This window comes from Chiloscyllium punctatum, chromosome 36 (genome assembly GCF_047496795.1).
Source record: "Chiloscyllium punctatum isolate Juve2018m chromosome 36, sChiPun1.3, whole genome shotgun sequence".
Classification (NCBI taxonomy): Eukaryota; Metazoa; Chordata; class Chondrichthyes; order Orectolobiformes; family Hemiscylliidae; genus Chiloscyllium; species Chiloscyllium punctatum.
In genome coordinates, this window is record NC_092774.1 from 38,206,526 (window position 1) to 38,221,616 (window position 15,091).

Below are 15,091 nucleotides of genomic sequence, written 5' to 3' on the forward strand. Positions count from 1 at the left end.
CATATGCCGCCTTAATCATTTCATCCACATGTCCCGTTGCCTTCAAGAATCTATGAACACGTATACCTTACTCTGATCTTCAGTACATTCTAAGTTCTTGTGATTTAACATGTTGATCCTCCTGAAATGTATCATCTCAATCTTTTCAGGATTGAACTCCATCTGTCATTGTTCTGCTCATCTGACCAACCCATCTTATTATCCTGTAGTCTAAAGTTTTCCTCCTTGCCATATATTAGTGTGGGTTCTGAATTTCTTTTGGGCCTGATTTATTTAGGTTGCATTGTGTTTATTTTGTGGGCATATTTTTAGAATATTGGGAGGATACTTTGATCCAGCATCTGTTTATACCCAAAGAAGAAACTCAAACCAGATTTTTTTTTATCCAATATTTTCCCTGGTAACATTTTCACAATGACTTCAATTTCTGCAACACCCTTAGCTTAACTTAAACTATCTTCAAATCAAGACATTACTGAATGGAGATCATAACTTCTTGTACTATTAAATCTGTCTCAAGCAATGCTGCAAATTAGGTAACCTTGCATTATTATTTTGTAACCTTGCTCAAAACCTTTTCTAAAAAGTGACTGGATGAAGATTGAAGTTGACTGAACTGCTTTCTTCATTTTATAATATTGCCAAAAAAAGTAAATGTTCCAGCATATGCAATCTTTTTCTTTCTCTAAAATAGGTCATGAGGTGAAAGGGAATAATGGACAACGCAATGAAAACAATGCTGACTCTAATTCAGCAAGTATGTTCTTTTCAATAAGTTTAATTCAATATTTACATTAAAGTTATGTGAGTGACACAAATAACAATACTTTAAGGCTGTTACTTAAGTTTAGAAATTCAATCACACTCTGTGTAGATGGCTTAAAATCATTATATCAAAAGCTTAAAGCGCTTGAATAAAACACGAAACCTCAGTTATGTTTATTTCCCCAAACTGGGTTATCAAGTAAAAGGGAAATATTATTGGAGATTTGATGACAGCGGGCAAAATGGCAACGCTAATTTCGCAAGTATGCAAGGTTTAAGCTTAAAATGCATGGCAGGTTTATTTATCCAAGAAATAAACACCTTTACTCTCTCTAATATTAGCTCCAATTATCAATATTTGATATGAAATTAGAAGATCTAGCTTGAGAAATCTACAACATATTGCCACACGCTTGCCATCAATACGACAGGAACACAGTAAAAGTAGTGAAAATTAAGTCAGATCTTTGTGGTTACAGATCCATAAGATACAGAAGCAGAATCAGTCCATTCGACTTGTTGAGTCTGCTCCACGATTCGATCATGGCCAATGTTTCTCAATCCCATTCTCCTGCCTCCTCCCTGTAACCCTTGATTCCCTTACTAATCAAGAGCCTATCTTTATCTGTTTTAAAAGCACTCAGTTACTTGCCTCATTTCAGTGGCAATGAGTTCCACAGAGTCACCTCTTTCTGACTGAAAAAAATCTTTATCTCATCCCAGCATTTCTTGCTACAGAGAACTATGAGGGCAGAGTCCATGTCTATACTTCCTTGCATGGTAATTTGTAAATAACATTTGTTTTTTCAGGTTCATTAGCTGCTGCTTAAGTGTGTTGGTAGGTTTGTGGGCTACCATGATGCTGAGAGGTTTGAGTTGTCTGGACATCATTTCACAGATGTCTTTGATGTAAGGTAATGTGGCTCGGGTTTCTGCACGTGTGTCTGCTTGTTTGAGTTTGTTGTTGAGAAATCAGCAGACAGGGTTTATTGGGTACCCGTTCTTCTTGAATATGTTGTATAAGTATTTATCTTCTGCTCTTTGTAGTTCCTGGGTGGTGCACTGTGTAGTGGCTCATTGAAATAGTGTCCTGATGCAGATTTGTTTGGGATGATTTGCTTCTGCATTAGGTACTTGGGTCTGTGTGTGTTGTTTTCCTGTAGATGTTAGTCTGAAGTTCCCTATTGACTGTTTGCTCTACTGACATCTTGGAATTGCACTTTGTCGTTGTTCTCCTCTTTTGTGAATTTTATGCCAGTAAGGATATTGTTGATGGTGTTGTAGGTTTCCCCAAATGTGTTTCATTTTGTGATGACAAAGGTGTCATCACTGTTGCGGACCCAAAGTTTGGGTTGGAGCGTTGGGAGGGCTGTTTGTTCGAGTCTCTGCATTATTGTTTCTGCTAGGATCCTTGATATTGGTGGTTTCATGGGTGTTCTGTTGATTTGTTTGTAGGGCTTGTTATTGAACGTGAAGTGGGTGATAAGATACGGGTCCACAAGCTTGACAATGTTATCTTTGCTGATGAAGTTGGTACTGTTTGGTGTTTGTGTCTTTGGTAGTTCTTGTAGTGTAGTCGGTGTGTCTTTGGCCACGTTGATGTTAATGGATGTGAACGGGGCTGTTATGTCAAAGGACAGCATTACTTCATCCTCTTCTATCTTGGTGTCTTTGGTGTTCAGGAATTTTTGGGTGGAGTGAATGGAGTGGCATGAATCTTCTGCTCAGTGTTTTAGTCTTCAGTGGAGTTCTTTGACCACTCTGTATACTGGTGTTCCAGGTAGTGAGACTATGGGCCTGAGGGGTGCTCCTGGTTTGAAGAGGAAGGGCACAACAACAAAGTGCCATTCCTAGATGTCACAGTAGAGTGAACAGTCAATGGGGAACTTCAAACTAGTGTCTACAAGAAACAATACACACGGACCAAATACCTAACTACAGAAGCAATCATCACAACACCCACAAACGAAGCTGCATCAGGAGATTATTTAGTGAGCCATCACCCTTTGCAGCCCAGAGGAACTGCGAAGAGCAGAAGAGAAATACGTATATGTACTCAAGAAGTACGGATCCCCAATAAACCCAGTCCGCCAATTTCTCATTGATGCTTCCAAGCTGACCCTCAAATTTGGTTTGTCCCTGCATTCTTTCCTGGTTGTCTTTTGTGGGTTTTGAAAACTTTTTCCCAATCCTCTGACTGAGGATAAGAGTTGGGAAGTTGTGTTGTGGCTGATAGGACATTGGGTAGACCACTTTTGGAATATTGTGTGCAGTTCTGGTCTCCCTCCTATCAGAATCTTGTTGTGAAACTTGAAAGGGTTCAGAACACATTTAAAAGGATGTTGCCAGGGTTTGAGCTGAATGGGCTGGGCTGTTTTTCCTCGTGCACCAGAGGCTGAGGGGTGACTGAGAGTCATTAAGAAAATCATGAGAGGCATGGATAGGGTAAATAGACAAGGACATTTCCCTGGGGTGAGGGAGACCAGAACTAGAGGGTAATAGGTTTAGGGTGGAGGAGGGCAAGATTTAAAAGAGTCTTAAGGAGTAACCTTTTCATGCAGAGGGTGGTGTGTGTAAGGAATGAGCTGCCAGAGGAAGTGGTGGTTGTTGATACAGCTATGACATTTAAAAGGCACCTGGATAGGTATATGAATAGGAAAGGTTTAGAGGGATATGGGCCAAGTGCTGGCAAATGGGACTAGATTAGGCTAGGATATCTGGTTGGCCCGAAGGGGCTGTTTCTGTGCTGTAGATCTAACTCTGGCTTGCCACTATCGTTTGCCATGTCTGTGTGTTCAGTTTCTCTCTGGTTGTCTGTGTCAATGCCTTGATGTCTCATTCCACCCACCACATATCACCACCACCCCCACCCACCATAGGGACGATAACCAATTCATGTCTGTTTATTTATCAAGAAGCTGTATTGCAGGTTCAACCTGAATTTACACTTCTTTTGCTCCCAAAATCAGACTTGCTCACTCTCAGCAATATCCCAATATCCTGAAAGATATTAACTTTCACATGGTGTTATCCAAAATTCGAAGATGTCAGTCCTGACGTTTTTGCTTTTTCTGTCCCTGTAAGATCCTGAATCAGCACCTTCAGGACAATTCGTTTGAGTGGAGTGAGAATAGAGAGAGAGAGAGAGAGAGAGAGAGAGAGTGGGATGCTTTCAATTTTGTGGAACAGCATAAGAAAAAAATGTTCTGCAGAAACTGGAGTAGCTTGTTCTGAATTTCTACCCTGGACTGACCATGATGACTTTTGTAATCTCTTTTTTCCAGAGTATTTGAAGATCTGAAGACTGAAGTTTAAAAATCAACAGATGAAGGGCCTATGCCTGAATCGTCGATTCTCCTGCACTTTGGAAGCTGTCTGACCTGCCATGCTGTTCCAACACCTCACTTTTCAACTCCTCTCCAGTGTCTGCAGTCCCCACTTTCACATCAATGTCTGACAGTCACTCAATCCATCGGGACCTCAACGATTTTCAACTATGATTCTGTGAGAAGGAGCAAAACATTTTGGTTCCTGTTTCAGACCATTTTCAGCATTAGTGGGACTGAATGAGAGTCTCTTCTGTTACAGCTCACTGTGTGTAAAGCCTGAAACAGTTATACGGCCAGGAAAGAGGAATTTACTGTGGGCAGGGGCCGTACACGCGGCTGTAGCTGCGGCCATGGTGAAACCAGAGGAATCCCACACCGTGGAGAAACCGTGGAAGTGTTGTGACTGCGGGAGAGGCTTCCATGCCCCATCTGTCCTGGAGATTCATCGGCGAAGTCACACTGGGGAAAGGCCATTCTCCTGCCCCGAGTGCGGGAAAGGCTTTACCCGCTCCTCCACACTGATGACCCACCGGCGGGTCCACACGGGGGAGAGGCCATTCAGCTGCCCCGAGTGCAGGAAGGACTTCAGTGATTCCTCTGCCCTGCTGAAGCACCAGCGAGTCCACACTGGGGAGAGGCCCTTCAGCTGCCCTGAGTGCGGGAAGAGGTTTACATTTTCCCGCAACTTGCGGAAGCACCAGCGGGGGCACCAGCACTCACAACAATCAGATTCTGCCGCTGATGCTGCCATGATTCCTCCCCAGGACTGATTCTCCTGACAGTGGGTGCAGTGTGAGAGTTGGTGCACTCTTTGTTTTCCGTTGGACTGCAACCCCACGGTGGCTCAGGGGTGGCATGGTGACTCAGTGATTAGCACTGCTGCCTCATGACACCAGGAGCCAAGGATCAATTCCACCCTTGGGGTGACTGTCTGTGGAGTTTGTGGAGGGTAGGAGAATGGATGAGATAAGAAACCGCTGCCTTTCTTGAGACAAGTCTCCCGGAGAGAACTTGCTGACTGATTTGATTGTCTGATCTATTGATCCTCACAGTGCCCCATTGCCCTCTGTTATCTGGAGGAGGTCCACACAGATGTACCAAAGCCCCTCTTTGGACTGTGGAAGGAAACCTGTGCAGACAGGAAAAACATGCAAACTCCACACAGACACCGTTAACTGAGGCTGGAATTGAACCTGGGTCCCTTGTGCTGTGAGGTAGCAATGCTAAGCAGTGTGCCACCCCAATATGTTATAAAATTGGAATAAACACACTAAATTGGAAATGTGACCATACCAAGAACTTCCTGTAAATGTTTGGAAACAAAAGTCCAGCGGAATTGTCTTTGGGGCGGATCCAAAACTTACTTCGTTAATGTTGAAAATACTTTGACCTCTGGAACTGTCTGCCAGAGAGTGTGTTGGAGTCAGATTCGATTATGGCGTTCAAAATAGAGGTGGATCATTAAACTGAAAAGGAAAGCAATTGCAGTGTTCAGTGAAGAAGAGTACAAGGTACTGTAGTGGACGTCAGAATGAGTTTCCTGGTTGGGGCTGTTCCTGTTACCATTTCAGGTTGCTAACTTTTCATTAGTATCCTGCACATGTTGGGAATTTTTCTCCTCTCTAGTATCTACTTGAGTGACTAGTGATAAATCTAGTTTATTAATTGTTCCTATGATATCTCATGAGAGGGTTTATGATATTCACAGTGCTGTATAAATTGTTGTGGGTCACAATGTTTTTCCTCCACTTGGACACAAACTGTTCACCTTAAATATTTGTTTTTTAAATGATGGAAATAAAATTAATGTTTGGAAAACACAACTTGCTGTGTGGTAAGATCATCAGAAATAGGAATGGGAGTAAGTAATTGACCGTTGAGATGCTCTGTCTTTCATTTATCTAAATTCTCTTTCCTGTACTTGTTTTCTCATGACTTCATCTGCTGAAGTGACTACACTCCAAAAGCTTGTGATTTCAACATAAGAGCATAAGAACTCGGAGCAAGAGTCGGCCTTCCGGCCCTTAAAATCATGACTAATCTTTTCGTGGACTATGCTCCACTTACCTGCGTTTTCACCATATCCCTTACGTTTTTGAAAAATAAAAGAATTATCTTCTCGTGGTTACTGAAGTAGTGTCAAATACTTCCCTGGGCAAGGAATTCCACAGATTGACAACCCTCCCGTGAAGAAGTTTCTTCCCCGTTCAGTTTTAAACCTGCTACCTCTAATCTTTGAGGCCATGCGCCCTTATCCTAGTCTCACCTACCAGTAGAAAATCCTATTTCTATTTCTTTCATAATTTAATATATTTCTCTAAGATCCCATCCAAACACACCTGCTGGACTATAAACCTGGTGTCATGTGACTTATGACTACAAAATTTGTTATTACGCATCCTCATAGCTGTGGGATTTCAGGGCTCGAAGACAGGGACAGTACCACTGCGCCTTAAAAAAAACTTCTGCAGCAAATAGACCCTCTTCTATTGAATGAAGGGGAAGAGGTTTCTTCTCAACATGGGATACAAATATTATAACCTCGGAGCCCATTACATTAAATTGAGCCCTCTTCGGTTGAATGAGTGGATGTGGAGATGCCACAGTTGAATTGGTTGATCACGTTAAAAATCGTGAATATGTGACACTACCACTTTAGCGCCGGAGCCCGTTGCAGTAAACTGGGTCATCTGCTGTTCAATGAATGAATGGGAATGAAAAGGGCGGATACACTGACGTGATTGTGAAATTCCCCACCAATCCCAAAGCTTGTGGTCGGTACCGACTAATCAGAGAGAGATATTGCAGAGGGTGGGACCAAAACAACAAGCAAAGCCGGCCGCCATTGGTCAGGTGGAGTAAGGTGCACTCTGATTGGAGGGAGCGTGGATGACGCGCTCCAATGAAGGAGGAGACGGAATGAAGAAGAAAAACAAAGATGGCGGCGCGAGGCTGCGGTTTTCTCATCGACACAGCGGGCGGTTTCTGACTGACGGACGGACGGACGGACGGACGGAGGGAGGGAGGGAGGGAGAGGTGACGGTTACCGGGTGAACGAGAAAACAAATTAAAAATGTCGGCGGTGGAGGAGAGAGAGCCGGCGCCCGCGGCTTCTTCGGCGGCGGCCGGAGCCCAGGAGCTCAACAACCCCCCGGAGCTGGAGGAAGGTCCGAGCTCCAAGAAGCGGGGGGTCCGGCTGGAGGCTGGATTTGCTCAAGGCTTGTATCTATTAACTTATTTAAATGGTACCTACTGTATGGGGCTATGGTTTACATTAAAACCGGAGGATCATGTCAGAGTGTTTGTTTATATTGAGCAGTTGTAGTTGGTAAAATACACTCCCTGGAGGAGCACCTTCTGTGATGCTGCATTTCTTACCTTCTGCCCTTCCCCCATTTGTTATCTCACATCTCGATTTTACATTTTATTTGGTCAAATTTAATTTTATATTAATGAGACTTGGTATTCACTGTGTTATTAATTTGTTTGTTGGATTATTGTAAGAAAAAAATAATGGTGTCATGTCATTTCTGATGTCAGAGTTTGACATCGAATGTGCAGATGTGAATATCAGTAAGTTGTGAAAATAAATCAAGAACTTGTGGTTCTAACAAAAAAGCAGTTCACTGATTGTGAGAAACAAAGCTCACACACCTCAATAATTTCAGTCCGAGACAAAATCTGAATCAGCAGTGTCCTTTAGTTTGCACTTGCAAGTGGGTGAGATGTCCAGTGTCTATAAGGCAGAGGACATACACACACCAAGTTCAATTCATACATAATATTTATATGATTTGATGTCTTTTGCTTTACATCGCTCCTCCCCTGCTTACATCATCCACTTCCCTAAGACCGGCCCCCATTACCCCTGTTTATCTCTTGCCTTATCCGGCCTTGTCTGTGATAAAATGCTTATTCCTGGCCTCACAAGGCTGTTTGACCTCATCCTGCTGTAGGTCATTGTTAGGCATATTCTTTCTTCATCATTATCTCCCCCCTTCATCTGTGCCTTTCCCGAGGCTGTTCTGATCCCTATGACCCTTTTAATTGGAGTTTGTTCCTGTGTTTTTGTAAAAGTGGGAAGCAGATGTTTATACCTACTGTTTGTACAGGCATATCTAGCTTAACTTCATCCCCTCACAACATCTTATCTATTTGCCCGTAATGTCTACCTTCTGACATACAGTCTTAGCTAATACAAAAACAATTATATATTTCCTCCACATCGTTTCCATTCTTGTTGAGTCAGCTCGTGGCTAAAACAATTACACACTGGTGTGAGTTCATTTTACTTTGTAAAATGAAATTGCAGAAATGCAGAAGTAACATTAATTTACCTATATCCCACAGTTTGTTTATATTTAGCAGTTGTAGTTGGTAAAATACACTCCCTGGAGGAGCACCTTCTATGATGCTGCATTTCTTGCATTCTGCCCTTCCCCCATTTGTTATCTCACATCTTGATTTTACATTTTATTTGGTCAAATTTAATTTCATAATAATGAGACTTGGTATTCACTGTGTTATTAATTTGTTTGTTGGATTATTGTAAGAAAAAATTAATGATGTCATGTCATTTCTGCTGTCAGAGTTTGACATTAAATGTGCAGATGTGAATATCAGTAAGTTGTGAAAATAAATCAAGAACTTGTGGTTCTAACAAAAAAGCAGTTCACTGATATTAATGGCATTGTCTCATTTGAGGATGATGACTTGAGTCTGACTAACAAACCGTTTCATGTAGTCACCCAATTTAATTAAAATTTTCTTTAACTTAATTAAAGTTAAATTTGTTTAATTTAACAAATTTGTTTATACAATTTGTTTATAAGATTTATTTATACGTCCATTGCTCTCGATGTGGTCTCTGCCACATTGGGGAGACTGGACGCCAATTTGCAGAACATTTCAGGGAACAGCTGTGGGATGCCAAAACTAAACGACCCCACCGCCTTGTGGCTGAACGCTTTAACTCCCCCTCCCAATCCATCAAGGACATGCAAGTACTCTGCTGCCTCCCCCTCCAAGCTCTAGCTACCTGACGCTTGTAGGAAGAACACCTCGTCTTCTGCCTTGGGACGCACTAACTGCATAGGATCAATGTAGATTTCACCAGTTTCCTTATTTCCCCTCCCCTCCACCCACCCCCACACCACACACCTTGTCCCAGATCCAGAGTTGAAAAATGTGGTGCTGGAAAAATGCCTAGAGGCCATACTTCTAGGAATTCCCTGGCTGTTCTCTGGCATGGCACTCATCCACAGATTCTATCAACAAACACATTGACCTGGACCCAATATGGCCACTGCAGCGGACAGTTGGAACTGACCACCGGAAGCGGCAGAGACAAACCACTATAAATGCCGGAGGAAACAATACGGAAGCACTTCACAGGAGGCTCCCAAGCACTGAGGATATCACCTAGACAGGGGATGAAACGTCTGCAACACAAATTCCCAGCTCGGCGAACAGAACCACAACAATGAGCACCCGAGCTACAAATCTTCTCACAAACTTTGAATTGAGCATAGGAGTTGGGACATCCTGTTGCAACTGTCACACATGTCACACAACACAAGGCATGGTCTTTCTCTGACTGACCATCCCTTTGAATATCAGGGGGAAGACACCCCTTTAATTGTAACATTCAGGAAAGATGCCTTACTTCAACAAAGATGTGCTGTGCTCACAAATGTTTGGACAGAGGAAGGGAATTGCAGTCTGGGGTGAAGCTCAATCTTCATTCAGAGAGAGAGAGGAGCAGCAGTAGCTTCAGAAGCTCATGGTCCAACTTGTGCATTCAGACAATAGGGGGGCTATTCTGGGCAAAATCTGGGAGTAAAGCAATGTCTTTCCATTCCTTATCCTGGGAGGGAGAGAGAAGGGGGGAAGCACTGTTCACTTGCAGCAACTGGAGGCAGAAATATGAATCCAAGCAGGGAGCAGACTCTGCAAAAGTCAGCTTCAGTCGGCTTCTTCTGAAATATTGTGTGCAATTCTGGTCTCCCTCCTATCAGAAGAATGTTGTGAAACTTGAAAGGATTCAGAAAAGATTCACAAGGCTATTGCCAAGGTAGGAGGGTTTGAACCACAAGGAGAGGCTGAATAAGATGGGGCTGTTTTCCCTCGAGCATCGCAGGTTGAGTGTGTGTTTTTTAAAGAGGTTTATAAAAACTTGGGTGTGGATGGGGTGAATAGACAAGGTCTTTTCCCTGGGATAGGGGGAGTGCAGAACTAGAGGGCATAGGTTTAGGGCGAGAGGGGAAAAATTTAAAAGGGACCTTGCAGTCAACCTTTTTTTGCAGAGGGTGATGAGTGTATGGAATGAGCTGCCAGAGGAAGTGGTGAAGGCATCTGGATGGGTATATGAATAGGAAGGGTTTAGATGGATATGGACCGAGTGATGGCAAATGGAACTAGACTAATTTTGGATATCTGGTCGGCATGGACAAGTTAGATTGAAGGATCTGTTTCTGTGCTTTATGTCTCTGACTCTGTGACTGGTGAAAAGCGTTGGCATTCGTCGAAACATTTATGCAACAGAAAATTATAAGAGGGTAAAGATAAGCCTCACGTCATTGATCCATGAATCCTGGTTGTATGGATGTATTTCCAGTAATAGAGTCAGTATGGCATGGAAGAAGTCCAAAAGACGGCTTCTTTTACAAAAAGTCACACTTAAAACTTAAATCTGAGTCTTCTGGAAATGTAAGACAACAGTGCGTTAATATAAGACAGATAAGTCTGGGGTATATGTTACGTATTTGATGGAATGTTTATGGCTCCAAAATCCTGATTTGCAGTTGTTTCTGGGCTCATAATATTGTACTGCAGAATATTGTATATCTTCAGTAAGAACGTCAATACCGCACGATAGATGTTCATTCAGCAACTTGAGTGAACTCTTCATGGAGTATGCAATCCACCACATTACCCTGCTGTATTCATTTACATATAGATCAGCACAAAGATCTTGGGTAAGAGAGGAAAGAATGTTCCACAGAAACTAGAATTGTGTGTTTTGACTTTCTATTGTGGACTGACAGAGATGACCTTTGCAATCTCTTTCCACAGGAATATTACAAGAGAAGAATTTGGAGGCAGAAATCTCAGACCAAACATCACATCGAAGTCTGACAGTCGATTGATTCACCAGGACTTGGATATTGATGGCCTTGAAAACAAAGGGGAGAAGATCTGCCTGCTTTGTTAGGTTTTAAGCATCAGTGTGACTGGAAACTCAGAGTCTCACATACCCACACACCAGAGCAGTGACTGGAACATGCTTTACAGACTGAATGAGAGTCCTCCAATTATCAGCGGGTTCACCAGTAACACCACACACATGCTGTAAGCGTGAGCGAGTTTCAACTGATTGTTGAACCTGGAGAAATACGAGGACACCCGCACCATGGAGAAATCATGAAAATGCGGGGAATGTAGAAACAGTTTCCCTTCCTCGCCTGCCCGATATTCATCAGCATTGATACACCAGGCAGCGGCCATTCACCTGCATTCTGCATGGGAAAGGCTTCACTCAGTCGCATCACCACTTGGTCCACACCGGGGAGAAACTGCTCATCTGCCCTGTATGCTGAAGCAGATGAAGGACATTTTTTATCCTGGATGGAGCATTCTGCAGGTATACCTGAAATAGATACATTTGTCTCTGTCCCATTGAGTCTCCAGCACAGAACCAGGCCAAGCTGCTCAATTGGTCTCTGTGTTTATTCTCCACCTGAGCCTCCATCCACCCCTCTTCATTGCCCCCCATCTTCCCTCCATCAGCATAAAGGTATCCCCCACTTTTTCAAAGTTCGCTTTACACTACTTCACTTTTACAAAAGACCTACATTAATACCTGCTCCCATAAACCGAAAGAAATCTGAAGAGGATTGTCGTTTTTACAAAGAAAGGCATAATGCAAATTAATTCATGGTAATTGCTTCTTCGATTTAGGCCATTTCGGCGTATGAAAGGAACACTCTACTTTCAAATAGTGGGGGAAAGCTGTATCAATACAATACAGCACAGTCTCAGGCCCGTCTCACTTGGTTTAGGCACACACACACCCTCAAGCCTGTGCTAATTCTTAATCCTTACTTAGACCTGCTATTTATTGCCCATGTGTGGTTTCTGTTCCTCTGTTCACCTCCCGTTCATGTGTTTATCAAGATACACCTTAAACATTGTTAAGGTGCCTGCTTCCACTACCTGCACTGGCACCACCCCTCTGTGTGATTCCCCACCCCCACCACTTCTCCCCCAAACAGTCCCCTGCTCACCTTGAACCTGTGCCCTCTTTTAGTTGACCTTTCCACTTTGGAGGGGAAAAAAACGCCTCTGACTATCACAGAATCCCTCGAGCGTGGAAACAGTCCATTCAGCCCAACAAGTCAATACCGGCCCTCTAAAGATTAACACATAGAGACCTGTTCCCTTACCCCTATTAGCTACATTTACTCCTGACTAATGCACCGAACTTACACATCCCTGAACACTGGGGCAATTTACACACAGACAATCCAACTTAACCTGCCTCTCCCTGGACACTATGGGTAACATAGCATCGCTAATCCACCCTAACCTATACATGTTTGGATTTTAGGAGGAAGCCGGAGCAGCCAGAGGAAGCCCACGCAGACACGGGAGGTGGGGTGCAGGGATAATGTGCCAACTCCACACAGCTAGTTGCCTGACACTAAAATCTAACGCAGGTCCCTGGCACTGTGAGGTGTCAGTGCGAACCGTTGAGCTACCCTGCCACCCCTGTCCAGCCAATCTGTGTCTCTCATCATTTTGTCGAGGTCTCTTTTCAGCCTCTGTTTTTCCAAAGAAAACAATCCAGGTTTATGCCTCCTCTGCTCGTAACAAGAGCCCTCCAGACTAGGCAATGTCCTGGTGAACCTTGTCTGTATCCTCAGCCAGAGCACCCACATCCTTCCAGTAGCACAGTGACCAGAACTGCACACAATATTCCGAATGTGGCCAGAATAAACAGCTGTAATGTAACTCTTACACTCAAGGAAGCGTGCTGTATACCTTCTTGACCACCGTGCCCACCTGCATTACCACTATGCCCAGATCCCTCTGTATGCCAGTGCTCCTGTGTGTTCTGCCATTTATCATACAATTCTCATATTTCCTTCATCTCTATCGAGCTTCACTTTAACTGTCTTTCTCTCTTCATCTCTTTTCCCCCCTCCTCAAATCAGCATACCATAAGACCACAGGAGCAGAAATTAGGCCATTCAGCCCATTGAGTCTACTTCGCCATTCAATCATGGCTGATACGTTTCTCAACCCCATTCTCCCCGAACTCCTTGATCCCCTTGATACTCAAGAGCCTAGCTATCTCAGTCTTAAATATACTCAGTAACTTGGCCTCCGCAGCTTTCTGTGGCAGTGTATTCCATAGATTCACCATACTCTGGCTGAAGAAGTTTCTCTCCCCTCTGTTCTAAAGGGTCTTCCCTTGACAGGAAAGCTGAGCCCTCAGGTTCTAGTTTGTCCTACCAATGGAAACATCTTCCCAACATCCACACCGTTCATTATTCTGTAGGTTTCAATTAGATCCCACCCCAACCCCCATCCTTCTGAACTCCATGAAGTTTAAACCTAGAGTCCTCTAATGTTCTTATGTTAAATTTTTCATTCCTGGACCATTCTTTTGAACCACCTCTGAACACGTTCCAGGGCCAGTACATCCTTCCTGAGATATGGGGCCCAAATCTACATACAGTACTCCAATTGTGGCCTGACCGGAGACTTACAGAGCCTCAGAAGTACATCCCTGCTTTTATATTCAAGTCTGATCAAAATAAATGCCTTCATTGCATTTGCCTTCCTAACCACTGACTCAACCTGCAAGTTTACCTTGAGAGAATCCTGGAGTAGAACTCCATAGTCTCTTTGCACATCAGATTTCTGAATTTTCTCCCCATAATCCTTCTGTTCCAGAGTAGCAGCAGAGATTTCCAGACACCTCGATTGTTTTCAGGGATACCAAGGGATCTTGGGAATTGCCACTATCGCAAGAGGAGGCAGAGGGGAATGTGGTGTGGTCCTTTAAACTGCAGAACTTTCCAAACTCCCTGAGTCAGCAGGAACTCTTTCTGGACCAAGAAACAAAAGGGCCACTGAGAAACTGCGACATCAGAAGATCTCAGAGGCAGAAATTAGGCCATTCAGCTCATTGAATGGTGGAGCTGACTTAATCATTCTTAAGTATCAAGGGTTACGGGGAGAATTGGGTTGAGGAACGTATCTGCAATGATTGAATAGTGGAACAGACTGAATGGCCTAATTTCTGCTAGTTAACCATCCCTGGGAAGAAGGACGCAAAACAACAAACTGTTTCCTGGGACAGATGAGCTAAGTGTTTAATAAGCTCATGACAAAAGGAAAATTAAGTTTGTCTGTGGAAGGAAGGCCCTGACATAAAAGGGTTTTTTGCAGGAAAGGCTGTATCAAACAAAGCACTAAACCTCGAGGATAAGAAGGTAAGCTACAGACCAGAGATCTCCAGAAGTGTGGGGAGGTGGTGTTAGAATCGAAAGAAACATCACATCACAGATTTGAAAGTGAGGAATCTCCACCAGAATTCAACCTCAGAATGATGTAGCAGCAGTACTTGGAAGAAGAATGCTGCATTGAATCCCTGGACACTTCCAGAGACATAAACTGTTGGTGGAAACTCAGTTAAATTCAGCCATGAATTGGGAGATAGCCAAGTTGTGAGTGAGGTTGAACTTGGTTACTTGAGGAGTTTTATTTGTGTTGTTACATACAATAAAGTGTAAATCATTGTTTCAGCAGTTAATTGTGTGCAGTTTCTGAGTTAAGAGCCAAATTAAGGTGATTCACCCACAACCACAGCGAGAGGCTGCGATTCATGTTGACTCCATTGCATTCAGCAGTACATCACGTCAATACTCTTATAAAGCGAAGGCTGACAGCACCACCTTTCTCAAACAGAAACACCCAGAGGAGCGTGT

The 15,091-nt window shown here is 43.4% G+C and overlaps 2 long non-coding RNA genes across 2 annotated transcripts; both read left to right on the forward strand.

The window, feature by feature from the left end:
• The first annotated feature begins 201 nt into the window (after positions 1–201).
• LOC140460415 (uncharacterized) lies at positions 202–5,917 on the forward strand. The gene is made up of 2 exons (XR_011954078.1): positions 202–757; positions 4,050–5,917. It is a non-coding gene; the product is annotated as an uncharacterized lncRNA (long non-coding RNA).
• Positions 5,918–7,061: 1,144 nt separating this feature from the next.
• LOC140460414 (uncharacterized) lies at positions 7,062–14,911 on the forward strand. Its single transcript, XR_011954077.1, has 3 exons — positions 7,062–7,312; positions 11,169–11,736; positions 14,055–14,911. It is a non-coding gene; the product is annotated as an uncharacterized lncRNA (long non-coding RNA).
• Positions 14,912–15,091: the final 180 nt, after the last annotated feature.